The sequence below is a fragment of the Bombina bombina genome, chromosome 2 (assembly GCF_027579735.1).
Source record: "Bombina bombina isolate aBomBom1 chromosome 2, aBomBom1.pri, whole genome shotgun sequence".
NCBI lineage: Eukaryota > Metazoa > Chordata > Amphibia > Anura > Bombinatoridae > Bombina > Bombina bombina.
The window spans coordinates 1,159,374,414-1,159,392,265 of NC_069500.1; the positions used below are offsets into that span (position 1 = coordinate 1,159,374,414).

The following is a 17,852-nucleotide window of genomic DNA, read 5'->3' on the forward strand; positions in this document are numbered from 1 at the left end:
GGAACCCACTGCACTCCATTAAACTGCTGTGTCCCTGTAGTATCAATATCTGCATGGGAACCTATTGCACTCCATTAAACTTCTGTGTTGTCCTGTAGTCTGTAGTATCAATATCTGCATGGGAACCCACTGCACTCCATTAAACTGCTGTGTCCCTGTAGTATCAATATCTGCATGGGAACCTATTGCACTCCATTAAACTTCTGTGTTGTCCTGTAGTCTGTAGTATCAATATCTGCATGGGAACCCACTGCACTCCATTAAACTGCTGTGTCCCTGTAGTATCAATATCTGCATGGGAACCTATTGCACTCCATTAAACTTCTGTGTTGTCCTGTAGTCTGTAGTATCAATATCTGCATGGGAACCCACTGCACTCCATTAAACTGCTGTGTCCTGTAGTATCAATATCTGCTTGGGAACCCATTGCACTCCATTAAAGGGATACTAAACCAAAATGTCCCCCCCCCCCCCCCATGATTCAGATAGAGAATGCAATTTTAAGCCCGTCTTTGGTTCAGCACCTGGGTAGTGCTTGCTTATTGGTTGCTAAATGCAGCCACCAATCAGCAAACGCTATCAAGTGTGCTGAACCAAAATTGGGCCAGCTAGTAAGCTTACATTCCTGCTTTCTCAAATAAAGATACCAAGAGAACGAAGAAAAATTGATACTAGGAATAAATTAGAAAGTTACTTAAAATTGCATGCTCTATCTGAATCATGAAAGAAAAAAAAACGTTGGTTCAGTATCCCTTTAAACTGCTGTGTCCCTGTAGTCTATAGAGTCAATATCTGCCTGGGGGTTAATGCAGTAACATTTTTATATATAGATTATCGAGCCCTGGTATAATCTGCCTTCCTCATGAACGTTTTTTCAATGGAGAGACAAAACCTAATCCATCTATGTATCCTTACTTATATTACTGTAATATGAGCATTAGGGTTTAACTGCATTCATAGTGGATTTGTGGTGCTGAAATGTCATCATTACACAAGTATACTTGCACTTTTCGATCTTATAAACATTTTAAAAAGTTTCTTAGTCAGAATACAATAAAAAAAATTGTAATCAAAATAGTGAAAGCTTTGTATTCATACCATGGTCTGAGAGGTTTCATGGTTCAGAAAGAGCATGCAATTTTAAGAGACTTTTCAGTATACTTTATTATTACATGTGGTCTTCTAGTGTCCTTTGTAAAAAAAACAAAGCAAAACAAAAAACATATATAGTTAGTTAGGCTCAGGAGCAGCATTGCACTGGGAACTAGGTGGTGATTGGTAGCTACACACATATGCCTTTTATCATTGTCTCAGGCGATGTGTTAAGCTAGCTCCCAGTAGTATATTTCTTCTCCAGAGCCGACGGTAATGGTGTGTTTAACCTATTCTGCAATTTCGATTGTTTAGAAATAAGGCATCTACAGAAAATCACCATTATAATCTAAGGGGATTTTTGTAGATAAATCTGTTGAGAAGTTTTCAAAGGTTGTGCTTAACCTAATAGTTATATAAATGCAAAAGGGAAATAATAAAATCACCTAATAGATTACAGCATTTTCTTTTTGCTCTTGTATGCCTCGTTAAAGAAAACATTTATTCTATGCAAGTATAACTCATAACCAGCCAAATGGGTGTGAGTTAGACCAAGCTGAACTAAAAGAAATATATAAAAACATGAGAGCTGAGAATGTGAAAAAAAAAAAAAAAAAAAAAAAAAGGATTGCAAAAAAAGTAATCAAGGCTTGGAGAGGGTAGCTTTTTATGTAGCATTAAAGGGACAGTCAACACCAGAATTTTTGTTGTTTTAAAAGATAGATAATCCCTTAATTACCAATTCCCCAGTTTTACATAACCAACAAAGTTATAATTATACACGTTTTACCTCTGTAATTACCTTGTATCTAAGCCTCAGCAGACTTCCCCCTTATTTCAGTTCTTTTTGACAGACTTGTATTTTAGCCAATAAGAGCTGTCTCCATGGTAAATTCCCGAGCTTGAGCGCAATGTTATCTATAAGAAACACATGAACTTATGCCCTCTAGTGGTGAAAAACTATCAAAATGCATTTAGATTAGAGGCGGTCTTCAAGGTCTAATAAATTAGCATATGAACTTCCTAGGTTTAGCTTTCAACTAAGAATACCAAGAGAACAAAGCAAAACTGGTGATAAAAGTAAATTGGAAAGTGGTTTAAAATGACATGCCCTATCTGAATCATGAAAGTTTTTTTTGGACTTGACTGTCCCTTTAAACTTTCATGAATCAGATAGGGCATGTAATTGTAAACAACTTTCCAATTTACTTTTATCAACAAAATAGCTTTGTTCTCGTTATTTTTTGCTGAAAACTAAACCTGGGTAGGATTATATGCTAATTTCTAAACCCTCGAAGACTACCTCTTCTTATCTCACAGCATTTTGACTGTTTTTTTTACAGCTAGACAGAGCTAGTTCATGTGTGCCATATAGATAACACTGAGCTCATGCCCGTGGAGTTACCTAATAGTCAGCACTGACTGGCTGATTGCAAAACTGGGGAATGGGTAATAAAGGGATTATATATATATATATATATATATATATATATATATATATATATATATATATATATATATATATATATATCTTTTTAAACAATACTAAAGAAGACTGTCCATTTAATAAACTGCCATTTCCCAGCAAATTATAAGTCAAAGTAGAATACTAAAGTGAAAGGCTTTGTGGAGCCTTTAGAACTGAAATATTTATAATTTATCCAATGAAGAAAATATGACATTTTCACACATTAGTTGACCAGTATACTGAACATCAATTCAGAAAAGCACTTGGAATATTGACCTAAAGCTAAAAGACATTTAAAACTGTACATTTTTCCCTAAATGTCTTCACAGCGACTTGTTATATCAGCCGCGTAGTGTTAAACAAATTGGAAATTGCTTCTTCAGGTTTATTCTTGCAACTAAAATATAGTCTTGCTCATTGAAGCCACCCCCCATAATGAAAATGTCAGTACCTAAGTATTGGCTCTTCCTGCATGCTCAGCCTGTTTAAAAGGCATGTTCTTGAAAATAAGAGGATCCAGGAAGCAAAACAAGCTATTATAAAAATATATAACTCTTAAATAACAATTTTCAATACACAGAATACTCTCTAGCTTGTTTTACAAGTCATTGAAAACATATTAAAAACGGATATAAAAAAAAACAGTTCTTCTTTAGTAGAAATAAAAACGCTTAATCAAAGTGATTCCTTTATCTGTGAACAAACTATTATTCTTAGAGTCAACAGCTAGACTTTCATGTAAATAAAGCAAAAAATAAATTAAATTAGGGAAAGAGTAAGAAAAATCATATATACTGCCTGATTCATTCACAAACAGACGCTAAAGTGTTAACAATAAAAGACAGCAACATCACCAGCGATGTTGTTAGTCTTCAAAAGCATCCAAGAGTGTTTGCATGCTCAAAGATCATCCATATAGTAACAAATTAGCTGATCCACACTCACACAGAGGAGTGTTTTGTAGTGAAGACTTTAAAAAAGGTACTTGAACGTCAACTGTATACGGACGCAGAAATGTACCGAATCTGGAGCATGGACGATAAATAGTGCATATGTACCATACGCTTGCTAGCCTGTCAATCAAAACTCAAAAATAACTGTTTTCTTACAAATCAGAAGCCAAGTGTACTCTGCATGGGGCGTATTAAGGCATAGGCCAACAAGGCCCGTGCCTAGGGCGGAACATTTTGGAGGGTGGCACTTGCCCCCGGCCGCTACACTGAATATGTGGCTGGCTATAAATAATAATAATAAAAAAAATAAATGATTTTGACAGTCTTACAGCCGAGCAGCCACGTGACCGTCTTTTCGCCGAGGTCATATGACATTTTTGCCAGGCACATTCCTGTCTGTTGGCAGCAACGGGGGTTAGTCAGTGGCGACAGAGACGGCCGGGTGACTCACTGATCGGTGAAGGACTAGACGGAGTGGAGAAGGCAAGGCGGTGGCGTGTATTAAGGGAGCGAGTCAGACTGTCAGTGGACTGGACTCACTACTTAACTCAGGTAGGGCACTGAAATATTGCTGACAGTAGGAGTAGGGCAGTAGGCAAGAAAATTGTCGCTAGCAGAGGCGGCATTAAGTGTTGGCTAACTCAGCTGGCAGACGTGGCTTGTGGCACACAGAGCCCTGGCTCACTACTATGGGGGTAAAACTAATAGGCATATTGTGGGAAAGTAATAAATCAATCTCATTGAGAATGATAGAGTATAATTTATACTCAATATAGGATTATATATATATATATATATATATATATATATATATATATATATATATATATAAATAATTTATTAGGGCTGCACGATTAACTGCAGATTTAAAATGTGATTTTTAGCCCCGCCCAGAAGTGACATCACTCGCCCCATGTGAACAGGCTTAGAGGCGACTGAAGAGAAGATCCTGAGCGCACATGTGACGGGTCTCTCCCTCTGAGCAGTCAGCGTTCCTGGGATGGTCCCGGGGAGGAGGGGCGGGACATAGATTGGGAAGGAGGTTTGTAGCATGAGAGTGGCCCATTGGAATTTAGTACCGACATGACATTGGCTTTTTCATTACAGGTGGTGCTGTGGGATCATGATACTTCCTGTTCTGTCACTACAGTTCCTTTGAGCCTCACGTCTTCACATCTGAGGGAAAATATTAACTTGTTCTAATGTTTGAAATGTACTCAGGTCCCTGGGAGGCAGGTGAGAGGCTAAAACACTAATAAAAGTATACGTATGGAAAATAAAAATGCACCTCATGTGTTTATTGAAGTATTAGCAAGTGCCATATGTAATACATTGTTTATATATCACTTAGCAGCTTTATTATGCACCGTGTTTTAAATTTGAAATAGTATTTTCTAAGCTGCCTTATCCAAACAAGAAATGAAGCAGTGCATTTATTAAAATAGCCAGTAGGTGGAGCTGTCCGCTTGTGTTGCAGCAAAGCCAAGCAAGCTGAAATTAATCAGTTTAACCAGACCTGAGCTATCGAGCAGATTTCAAAGGAATGAGATCTTCCTGTCTATAAATCAGTCCAGATTGGAATGCATAGAAAGAACTGTTTGCAGAAAAATGCAAGTGAAGTCTGTGTTGTGTAATTTTTTTATTAGGTTTATAATGCTGATTAGCAAATGTTTTTGTTCATTTAACTTAGTTTAATTATATTTTCTGTGTTGTGTGATTATTTTATTAGGTTTATAATGCTGTTTAGCATTTAAAGTCTTCATTTCAAAGCTTTAAAAATAATTTATTAGGTGTTACTTATGACAATTTTGAGAGGGGCCTGGAACCTAACTCCCTCACTTCCCATTAACTTGACATTATAAACTGGGTTTCAATTTACAACGGTTTTGATTTACAACCATTCTTTCTGGAACCTAACCCCGGCATAAACTGAGGGCTACCTGTATTTGACTTCAATACAAATCCATTTTACAACCTGTCAACAGTGACCGTGATAATGTGCATGTAACACATGTAGTGATGAATGTCTAATAATATTTTGATCGATACGTCTATCACCCTATAGGTAGTCATGGTTACCAATATAAACTATCAAAAATATGACACTGTACTAAGGGCAAGGGGATGACCATCTATCCTACTGGTATTTTACCCATTTGATATCTAAGTCAAACATAATTTGTCAAACCCACATTTATCAAAATTAATAAAAATAAATACAGTACTAAACAAAATTACTTAGGCGAGTTGTGTGAAATGTTACCTTAGCAACGACCACCTTCACAAATCTCATACCCCAATTTACGCATATAATCACCAATAATTTTAAATTACCTTGTGGGATTTCAAATCTATTGTGTTAAAAACCACCTCCCCGTGCTAACATGTATTTATTACTGTTTTTACATACCAAAGTTAAACTAAGAAATAAAAATGTAATAAATTAAATAGAGGAGTCGAAGGAAGAAAGTGTAACATTCAAGGGCTGTGATTTCAATATATTTGAAAATATGAATATCCACTATGATACCAGTACGGGACATTGTTGTTTGTGTGTGTTAAAGGATTACTTTCTGTTATAATTTTTAAGCTAAACAACTAACATATTAAAGTTAATAAACATTAATTAAAACCTACTGACCTATGTTTTCTCCAAAACGAAGTTTCATAACGTTCTAAAAGTTATATATTTTATTCGCCGATGATGTCACGTTATCCTGCACACTATTTTCAGCACTGTGTGTTTAAAATACTTAAACCAAGAACTTTGTGTTTAAAGCGCCATTTTGAAACCTAGGTATTGTAAACGGATTGGTACAGAGCAAAGGATACCCACGGAGTGGGTTTGGAAAACAATTAAATTTGCAGACAAGATTTCTGATATACGGTAGAGATATGTTAATGAAATGCTATTGATAAAAAGCGTATTTGGGGTAGTTAGTTAGTAACAGGCATAGAAAATATTTTCTTACAGTGGCCCTTTAAGAATAACAACTAATAGGTATTAATCTCTATCGGCTAGATTTAGAGTTTTGTCGGTAACGACCCGCGTAGCTAACGCTGGCTTTTTTTTGGCCGCACCTTTTAAATACCACTGGTATTTAGAGTTCACAGAATGGCTGGGTTTTTAGTGCGTTAGGCTCCAAAAAAGGAGCGTAGAGCATAATTTAACGCCACTGCAACTCTAAATACCAGCGTTGCTTACGGACGCGGCCAGCTTCAAAAACGTGCTCGTGCACGATATCCCCATAGGAAACAATGGGGCAGTTTGAGCTGAAAAAAAACCTAACACCTGCAAAAAAGCAGCGTTCAGCTCCTAACGCAGCCCCATTGTTTCCTATGGGGAAACACTTCCTATGTCTGCACCTAACACCCTAACATGTACCCCAAGTCTAAACACCCCTAACCTTACACTTATTAACCCCTAATCTGCCGCCCCCGCTATCGCTGACCCCTGCATATTATTATTAACCCCTAATCTGACGCTCCGTACACCGCCGCAACCTACATTATACCTATGTACCCCTAATCTGCTGCCCCTAACACAGCCGACCCCTATATTATATTTATTAACCCCTAATCTGCCGTCCCCAACGTCGCCTCCACTTACCTACAATTATTAACCCCTAATCTGCCGACCCGACCACACCGCTACTATAATAAATGTATTAACCCCTAAAGCTAAGTCTAACCCTAACCCTAACACCCTCCTAACTAAAATATAATTTAAATCTAACGAAATAAATGAACTCTTATTAAATAAATTATTCCTATTTAAATCTAAATACTTACCTGTAAAATAAACCCTAATATAGCTACAATATAAATTATAATTATATTGCAGCTATTTTAGGATTAATATTTATTTTACAGGCAACTTTGTAATTATTTTAACCAGGTACAATAGCTATTAAATAGTTAATAACTATTTAATAGTTACCTAGTTAAAATAATTACAAAATTACCTGTAAAATAAATCCTAACCTAAGTTACAATTAAACATAACACTACACTATCAATAAATTAATTAAATACAATACCTACAAATAAATACAATGAAATAAACTAACTAAAGTACAAAAAATAAAAAAGAACTAAGTTACAAAAAATAAAAATATATTTACAAACATTAGAAAAATATTACAACAATGTTAAACTAATTACACCTGCTCTAAGCCCCCTAATAAAATAACAAAGCCCCCCAAAATAAAAAAAATGCCCTACCCTATTCTAAAATTAAAATAGAAAAGCTCTTTTACCTTACCAGCCCTGAAAAGGTCCCTTTGCGGGGCATGCCCCAAAGAATTCAGCTCTTTTGCCTGTAAAAAAAAAAAAACACATACAATACCCCCCCAACATAACAACCCACCACCCACATACCCCTAATCTAACCCAAACCCCCCCTTAAATAAACCTAACACTAAGCCCCTGAAGATCTCCCTACCTTGTCTTCACCACGCCGGGTTCACCGATCGGTCCTAAGGAGCCTCCGAAGTCTTCATCCAAGCCCAAGCGGGGGGCTGAAGATGTCCATGATCCGGCTGAAGTCTTGATCCAAGCGGGAGCTGAAGAGGTCCATGTCCGACTGAAGTCTTCATCCAAGCGGGAGCTGAAGAGGTCCATGATCGGGCTGAAGTCTTCTATCAAGCGGCATCTTCAATCTTCTTTCTTCCGGATCCATGGTCATCCCGCCGACGCGGAACATCCATCTTCACCGACGACTTCCCGACGAATGACGGTTCCTTTAAGGGACGTCATTCAAGATGGCGTCCCTCGAATTCCGATTGGCTGATAGAATCCTATCAGCCAATCGGAATTGGACATCTTCAGCCCCCTGCTTGGGCTTGGATCAAGACATCGGAGGCTCTTCTGGATCAATCGGTGAACCCGGCGTGGTGAATACAAGGTAGGGAGATCTTCAGGGGCTTAGTGTTAGGTTTATTTAAGGGGGGTATTGTATGGGTTTTTTTTACAGGCAAAAGAGCTGAATTCTTTGGGGCATGCCCCGCAAAGGGCCCCTTTCAGGGCTGGTAAGGTAAAAGAGCTTTTCTATTTTAATTTTAGAATAGGGTAGGGCATTTTTTTTTTTATTTTGGGGGCCTTTGTTATTTTATTAGGGGGCTTAGAGTAGGTGTAATTAGTTTAAAATTGTTGTAATATTTTTTTAATGTTTGTAAATATTTTTTTATTTTTTGTAACTTAGTTCTTTTTTATACTTTAGTTTATTTCATTGTATTTATTTGTAGGTATTGTATTTAATTAATTTATTGATAGTGTAGTGTTAGGTTTAATTGTAGATAATTGTAGGTAGTTTATTTAATTTATTTATTGATAGTGTAGTGTTAGGTTTAATTGTAACTTAGGTTAGGATTTATTTTACAGGTAATTTTGTAATTATTTTAACTAGGTAACTATTAAATAGTTATTAACTATTTAATAGCTATTGTACCTGGTTAAAATAATTACAAAGTTGCCTGTAAAATAAATATTAATCCTAAAATAGCTACAATATAATTATAATTTATATTGTAGCTATATTAGGGTTTATTTTACAGGTAAGTATTTAGCTTTAAATAGGAACAATTTATTTAATAAGAGTTAATTTATTTCGTTAGATTTAAATTATATTTAACTTAGGGGGGTGTTAGTGTTAGGGTTAGACTTAGCTTTAGGGGTTAATACATTTATTATAGTAGCGGTGTGGTCCGGTCGGCAGATTAGGGGTTAATAATTGTAGGTAGGTGGAGGCGACGTTGGGGGCGGCAGATTAGGGGTTAATAAATATAATATAGGGGTCGGCTGTGTTAGGGGCAGCAGATTAGGGGTACATAGGTATAATGTAGGTTGCGGCGGTGTACGGAGCGGCAGATTAGGGGTTAAAAAAAATATGCAGGTGTCAGCGATAGCAGGGGCGGCTGATTAGGGGTTAATAAATATTATGTAGGTGTCGGCGGTATTAGGGGCAGCAGATTAGGGGTACATAGGGATAACGTATGTAGAAACAGTAATAAATACATGTTAACACGGGGAGGTGGTTTTTAACACAATAGATAAAAATACACTATTAAAAAACTATCAATTAAAAAAAAAAAACAACGTTTTAGATACTATAAAGCTGGAAAAATTGTTTTTTTTTAAAAATGGACTTTTGTAAAACAATAAAGCCACGGCTACTGTCTTCTATGGGATAAAAATCTTCTTCCTAAACAGAAAAGAACACTCCAAAAAGGTAAAAGCTTTTTTTTTTTTTTTTTCCAAATAATGAAAATTACTTTAAAATACATATTATAGTATTTTACCATATAATACATACACATAATATACCCACAATCTCCCAGCTCCTATAGGTTTATTATTCATGTACTAATAACTTTTTTTTTCTAGCTAGTTGGTCTACGCATGGCACCAGCTGCTTCACTCCGATGAACTCCTGCACATGGTACAGTGTTTTATGGTTATGTCCTTAGTCCACTGGTTTCAAACCTGTCCTCAGGCCTCCCTAAAAGGAAAGATTTTGAAGATATCTGAACTGGAGCACAAGTGAAACAATCAGCTGATTAGTAAACATGATTATTTTACCTGCTCTCATCCAAGGTAATCCTGAAAATCTGACCTGTTGGGGAGACTTGGACAGGTTTGAAAACCAGTGTCTTTGCCTAAAGGATGTCTATAGACGTTTACTTTTCACTTTTTTAGGACAGTACACTCCTGGCTTATGTGGATTAGATCACTCATAAATAATAGGAGTCATCACTTGGATTGTTTATAGTAAATCAGGAGATTTGGGACTATGTTTTGCATGATATAGGGCCAAGCTTATTATTTACACTTAGCCTTAGACTGACGGGAGTTATTTAAATTGATGTGCATAATCTGTTTGCGCAATTATTAGCTGATTGCTCTCCATTGCTGAGTATATGTACTGTATAGATAACTGTAAGGATGTGTCCTGTTATTGATTTATAGTTCGTAGCGCTTTTAACTTTTTTTTTTTTATATTTTTAATAAATTTTGATATATACTTATTTTAAGAGCAGACTAAATACTTTCCCCTAGCCGTATAGCTGGCTATTTACCATTGCATATAAATATTGAAGATATTTAAGTTAGAAAAGTCCAGGCTTACTTTGTTGAGAGGCCCCTTGCCAAGGAGCAAAACTCTGCTTTGCATTGGTGGAGCTAGCAAAGATAAATATCCCACCTTGGCAAAATTGGCAAAATTCTACTTATGCATCTCAGCGCCTCTTTTCTGATACAGGCAACATAGCTAGCAAAAAAGAGAGCCAGCCTCAGCCAGGAGCAAATTTATTTTTATTTCAATGCAAAGTTTCTAGAAGAATGAATAACAGAATGTTATAAACAGTGATAGTCTGCCTCTTTCTAGTTCTATCACTTTTTAAACCATTTGTGGTTTTGTTTTGCTTAATTATAAAAATCTGTTCTGCTGCATAAAAAATGGACAGCAAGTTGTGTTAAGGTACATTTTTAGTCTGAAGTTTATGTTTGTAACACTCAGTTTGTTGATTTTATTTGAAATACACAAAAAAAAAAAAAAATTGACAAGGAAATTAAAAACAATAACGTTTGGACCCAAATCTGCACTAAAAGGAAAGTACTTACAGAGGTCGGTAGTATATTCAGTGTTTGGACACTTAAGGTCTCTACCTTTAATAAAAACAATAAAATAGCTCTATACCTTTCATCTGTACTTTCGCTTTTATCAAGAGCAAATCAATTGACAAAAAAGATTTGAGTTAGGACTACACTATATTTTTCCCCCTTGATCCAGAATCTCCACCCCCCAATTTTCTATAACTGTTGATAATTCCTTTATTACCCTTACCCTGCATGCCCGATGTCTTGGGGTCACACTTGACTCAGACCTTTCATCACGCCTCACATTCAGTCCTTGGCTAAAGCCTGCCGCTTCCACCTTAAAAACATCTCTAAAATTAGACATTTCCTTACACAAGACACAACTAAGATTTTAGTCCACTCTCATCCTTTCCCGTCTCGACTACTGCAACTCCGTCCTCTCTGGGCTACCTAGCTGCCACCTAGCTCCTTTACAATCCATAATGAATGCCTCTGCCAGACTCATCTTCCTTACACGTTACTCTTCATCTGCTGCACCTCTCTGCCAATCCCTTCACTTCGCTTCCTCTTGCCTCCTGGATTTAACACAAAATCCTTACTCGGACATACAAAGCCCTCAACTGCACTGCTCCCCCCTACATTTCAGACCTTATCTCCAGATACTCTCCCTCCCGTCCCCTTCGCTCTGCTCAGGATCTCCTCCTCTCTTGTTACTTCCTCACATTCCCGTTTACAAAACTTCTCCAGACTAGCCCCCATCTTGTGGAACTCCCTGCCTCGCTCCACAAGACTCTCCCCTAGTTTTAACAGCTTCAAGCGCTCCCTAAAGACTCTACTGTTCAGGGATGCATACAACCAACACTAACCTTTCCTAACTCCATTGATTTCCCCTTTAACCCCTTAGAATGAAAGCCTATGAGCCCAGCTGTTTGTAGCTTGCCTTCATAAGAGCCGACTACAACAGTGCAACTCTCGGCTCTCTACCCATTGGATCCCTAATAAATGTTATCCTGTATACTAACTATGTTTATAGCGCTGCAGAATCTGTTGGCGCTCTACAAATACCTGTTAATAATAATAAATAATATTTTTTTTAAAAAGTGTGTTCCCCAAGCTTTTGAAATTTGTCAGTCGTGGTCAAAATAATATAAAAATATAATATTTTTCATACAAATTATACCTGCCAACTTTTATGGAAGCCATTTAAACCAAAACTAAATTCAGTTCAGTCTAAAACACTAGTCACAAACAACATCTACTTTTAGGTTCCAGATATTTTGGTCAATCTGCTATTTGTTAATTTCAAACAAACAAAAAAAATCTCAGTTTACAAAATCAAAATTCTGTTTTCAAAATATTTCCTCCCATCTTCCTATAAGGATATGCATTAATAAGCTACATTTTCTGGAAAAAAAGTGCTTGTGTTAATGTTGTAATTTTTGTTACAGCAAATCACATTGCAAATAGTTATCCAGATCTAGCTTAGATAACCCTGATTTCAAACTAATGATACAATACTTATGGCCATGGTACTGAGATGAGGGAGGGAGGGGGGAAGGAAAGGACGGAAGGAAGGATTTCTCCTCCACCAACTTGCTACAACTAATGGCATGTGCATTCGGATTATTCGTGATGATCCAAATGCAAAAGATGGGGACCGCTCGCGGCATTTGGCTCTTTTCAGAGCCAGATTCCTTCTTCCTGAAAGTGCAACACAATAAAGATCTGGATTTGCATCTTAGTGTGTTGAATTTTCACAAGAAGGAACCCGGCTCAGAAAAGAGCTGAATGCCGCGAGTAGTCGACTTCTTCCACATTTAGATCATAACGAATGATCAGAATGCACATTGTTTAATTCACACTTTTAGAGCTTTTGGTGCAGGATTTGACCATTTCATGAGTGCAGAAGCCATAGAATAGAATTTTACTTCTGCAGCCTGACTTTTTCCAAATTTCTACAAAATTATATACATTTGTATTAAAATTTCCGCATCTGTTTCCTATAGAAAAAGAATTTGTCTCTGGCTTCTCATAAACCCTTCCTGCCGTTAAGATGTTGTATGTCATCCTAACTGTGCTGGGCTTTAGGACGGCATGGAGCATCCTAAACATTCAGCTGTCCTAAAACTATAGCCGATACTGCCAAATCCATTCAGATGTTCAGGGGTTAGAAGAACTTTTTTTCACTTTCTGCGATGAGACTTTTTTAGTGAAATTTTTTTGTGAAGGTCATTTTTAAATAAAATTACATTTTAAATTAGGCAGTTACACTAAAGTACCAGTTCAATTGTAATGTGTTTGTTAACTGTAGAATAAAGCAATTTTTTAAGTCTTATAATATAGTGCAGTAGTTGACAATTGCATTGCAAATTAGATGCAGACATAGTCTAACATAGAAGTAGTCAAAAAAAAAAAAAAAAAAAAAAAAAAAAAAAGGGGAAAATTGCTCATACGAACATCTTACATTCAGAAAAAAAAACAGCTTTGCAGACTGTGAAAGGCTAGGAGACGGGCTTGAAACAATCTCTGAGACCCAGTCAATCAATCAATGCACTACTGCTTTGCAGTGCTACTGCATATTTGACTGTTCACTTTTAACAGCACTTTGATCTGGATGAACTGTGGGGAAAAAAAAAAACTTTCACAGTGCAGCCAGAGAACAGCCTAATGTGGAGCAGCGCTGTAAAGTTAAAACGCTAACTGTTCCTGCATGTGTCCTGTTCTTTCTTCAGACATGCTGCATTTTCAGCGATGACATCTCAGATCACTGTATGTTCTGCCTTGGGGGTAATCAAATAAACTTTAAAAACTAACTAGAATAAACAGCTTTAGACACACACTATACCAAGGTTTGCTAAACTTCTAGCAAACTAAAGAAACAACCAGAAGATTGTGGAGCCATTAGCACAAGCAAGCAACGGTTTTAAAGGGACATGAAACCCAATTTTTTTATTTCATGATTTATAATAAAAAAAAATTATTTCATGCAATTTTAAACAGATTTCCAATTTACTTCTATTATCTAATTTGCTTTGTTCTCTTGATATCTATCATATGATGAAAAACATATCTAAATAGGCTAAGTAGCTGCTGATTGATGGCTGCACATAGATGCCTCTTGACATTGGTTCACCCATGCACATTGCTATTTCTTCAACAAAGGATATCTAAAGAATGAAGCAAATTTGATATTAGAAGTAAATTGGAAAGTTGTTTAAAATTGTATTCTCTATCTGAATCATGAAAGAAAAAATGTGGGTTTCAAGTCCCTTTAATGGAGATATAGATAGAGATATATATATATATATATATAGATATATAGATATATAGATATATATATATATATATATATATATATATATATATAATCTAAAAAAAAATAAAAAAAAATAAGAATCAGCAATAAAATGCTAGGATTCATTATTTCACAGAGTAGTTAAGCCCTGCAAAAAAACAATAAAAATGTTTGATAAAAAAAAAAAAAATATATATACACAAGCAAATTACTCATACTTAGCTCTTCTGTGTGTTCTTTGCCACAAATCTTCAATTGTTAGAGATTCTTTAAATTGTGGTTAATGACCTATTCACGCATCCTTTATAAAAAATGTCTACGTCTATTACAACATAAATGGATGCTATAAAAATTCCAGCAAACTGCAATCAACCAACAAGTTATATTTGTAGTTATACATACACAACAACCATAACAATATGGAATGCGGAATGCAGAAGTGCATAATGACAGACTATACATAGGAATGTTTTCTTGATAAGATAAAATATGACAAACCTGGCATTGAAGATCTTGCTAGACAAGATGTTTACAGCTAACACCCTCTGTTAAAAAGACAAGCAATAATACCATTGAGTAACAGAACGGCATATTCAGTTACTTTGATACCATAATAGAGGACATGAGAAATCCTAGGAGCAACCGCCCTAGAATTTTACTTCTGGGTATTTCGCTTTTTCGAACAGCCTATATATTGTGTCAGGCTCCTATAAAAGAATGTGCCTGGTTCCTTAATATTCTTATTTCTGCCAAAACTTAAAAGAACAACAACCCCTTAAATATTAGTAATTTGTATTTTTTTTATGTAGCAAAATGTGTATGAAACCTTCAAAAAGAAAAAAAAAGAAAAGTTGCAAAAGAAAATACAGAGACTGAAATAAAATACTAGGACTAAAGCCATTATTTCACTGTACTATAATTAGAGATGTTGAACTTTGTGCCCAGTGCACACCCTCTTGAAATCTCATTACAGAAGCGTCTAAGAAAAAGATTGTCGCCTATACACAAAAAGCAGTCAGGGTTACCAGTTATCACATTGCTAAAGTTTATAACTTTACTCCGTTTCAATTTGAAGCCCTGATTTTCTAGTACTTTTGTAGTCATTCTTAGACAATGAATGGAATCATTTTTGAGGCAACATAGTTTGACAAAAGCACAATTTCTTAAAATTATCCCAGTTACTTAAAATGGGTCATTTTAGGAATCTCTAGCATTGAAGTGGCTTAATAGATCTGAACTAAAATGTGGAGTTTTTAGCTATTTTCGTTTTAAGATATTAATATAAAATTAAGTGTAACACCTGGTTGACAACATACAGTATGTACCTCTATTATTGTAGTTTAAAGGGATATGAAACATTTAGATTGCAATATAAAATGTTACATTATGTGTAGTGAAAAATGCTTTGCAATAAACTGTTAAAAAAGTACACACTGCAAACATCACACTGCAAACATCACAAGCATGCAATTTTAAACAACTTTTTAATTTAACTTCTATTACCAAATGTCCTTTGTTCTTTTGGTATCTTTTATTGAAAAGCAGGGATGTAAGATAAGAATGTGCACGTGCCTGGAGCTCTATATGGCAGTAATGTAGTGCTCCATACAACTACCTAGGTATTTCTTCAACAAAGATTACCATGAGAACAAAGGAAATTTGATATTAGAAATAATTATATGTTCGGACTGAATCACATTTTTTTTTTGGGGGGGGGGGAAGGGGGGTTATATACGTTTAACCCTGCTACATAATATTCTTTAATTGACAGCAGTAGAGGTAATAAGATACCAAAAAAGTTTTGCTTACAAAATGACAGTGTTTATGGGTGTCTAATCTGGTAACATGCTTAGATTAACTCCTTCAAATAAGGCAACTGGTATGGACAGTTTAGACATTAAAGGGATATGAAAATCAAAAAATTGATTTTGTGATTCAGTTTCAGACAGAGCATACGATTTTACAAAAGTTTCCAATTTATTTCTATAATCAAACTTGCTTTGTTCCCATGATAGCGTTTAAGAGATATTCTGGTAGGCATCTGGAGCACTACATGGAAGGAAATAGTGATGTCATCTAGTGCTCTTGCAAATGGATGACATTCTTTCCAAACTGCTGCCATAGTGGTCCAGGAATAGGCCGGCTCCTAAGCATTACATCCCTGCTTTTAAACAAAATATACCAAGCGAACAAAGAAAAATTCAAAATAGAAGTAAATTAGAAAGTTGTTTAAAATGACATGATCTATCTAAATCACAAAATAAAACTTTGGGTTTATATCCCTTTAATAAAACACAACTTTAGCAAACAATGTGTCAATATTTCTGGAAAGCTTTCACACAGTGGTTGTATGTTAATTTACAAGCAATAACTACTGAAATGGCTTGTAATAAAAAGTTGTTTTATTATGTGCCTCTTAACATTGTCTTGGCCTTTTGTTTAAGGATTTTTTTCTTTCATAGCAACCTAAAGATGAGATTTGTTTTTCTCCATAGAAAAGAGAATAAACTTTAAATGTGTAAACAGTATCAGAATCACCTAATAATTAATTGTAGGTACTTCTTCCAATAAGTGACAGATCACAGATATGCTACACTACCTTATATGTCTCAATATTTTTCTGTATTTTAAGATGATCAGGATAACAGTGTTTTCTACTTAGTTAATATAGGATAATTTTAAGCATTTGGTTTCCAAATAGGTTATTAGCCAACTAGAGTAGCCAGTTGGTTAAACAGAGAGAATGTATAATCAAAACAAAGAAACAAACTGAACAGTAACACTTAACCAGTGTTTATTGTAATTCCTTTCCTTGCTTGCCTACAATACTTGCCTGCAAAGTGACCTATTTAAAAAGAACTGCATTGAAGATTCCACATTAAAAAGACACAGACTCCCATCACCTTTTAGTAAAAGAGCTACAAGTATTCGCCCAGCAATGTACTCACAGCCGACACACAGGTGAATTCACTCCCAGCTCTGATACACTCTCCTCCTCTTCTGTATTGACAGGTTTAGTCCTCCCAGTTAAGTGACCGTGATGTCATTAACTACGAGGGGACGTAAGGAACAATCCTATTCATAATGATGCTCTGCGAGAGAGCGTAAGCTTGCATAGGTTCCTGTCATGTGACTGAGTGTCATTTAACTACGAGTAGAGATGAGGGACAATCTTACTGTAAACACAATGTTACCCACACTCTAGCTGGGAAATGGGAAGTGGATGCGTTCAGTGATACCATGACAACACACTGCTCCACCTTTTCTTCAGACGTCACTGCAGGAAATGTTGAAGTCTGCAGCATATTTAGTGCATATGCTAACGCTTCCAACAGTGCTCTGGTTGACAATGAAACAAAGGTCACAAACAGTTTCTTCCGTGTTTGCTGATTCAGTTTACATCAGACTGTCCAACCCTTTTTAAATGAATGGGCGTATTGATTATGTT

At 35.8% G+C, this 17,852-nt stretch overlaps 1 protein-coding gene across 3 annotated transcripts in view; it reads right to left on the bottom strand.

Annotated features, from left to right (window-relative positions):
- FBXO8 (F-box protein 8) overlaps window positions 1-17,501 on the bottom strand; it is a 318,169-nt gene extending 300,668 nt beyond the window's left edge. For 2 of the 3 annotated variants that reach the window (XM_053703835.1, XM_053703833.1), the window contains exon 1: window positions 17,353-17,501. The gene's annotated coding sequence lies outside the window, so the exon portion shown is untranslated. Of the gene's footprint in view, window positions 1-17,307 lie in introns of all 3 variants that reach the window. The other variant, XM_053703834.1, reaches the window with a different exon arrangement.
- Window positions 17,502-17,852: the final 351 nt, after the last annotated feature.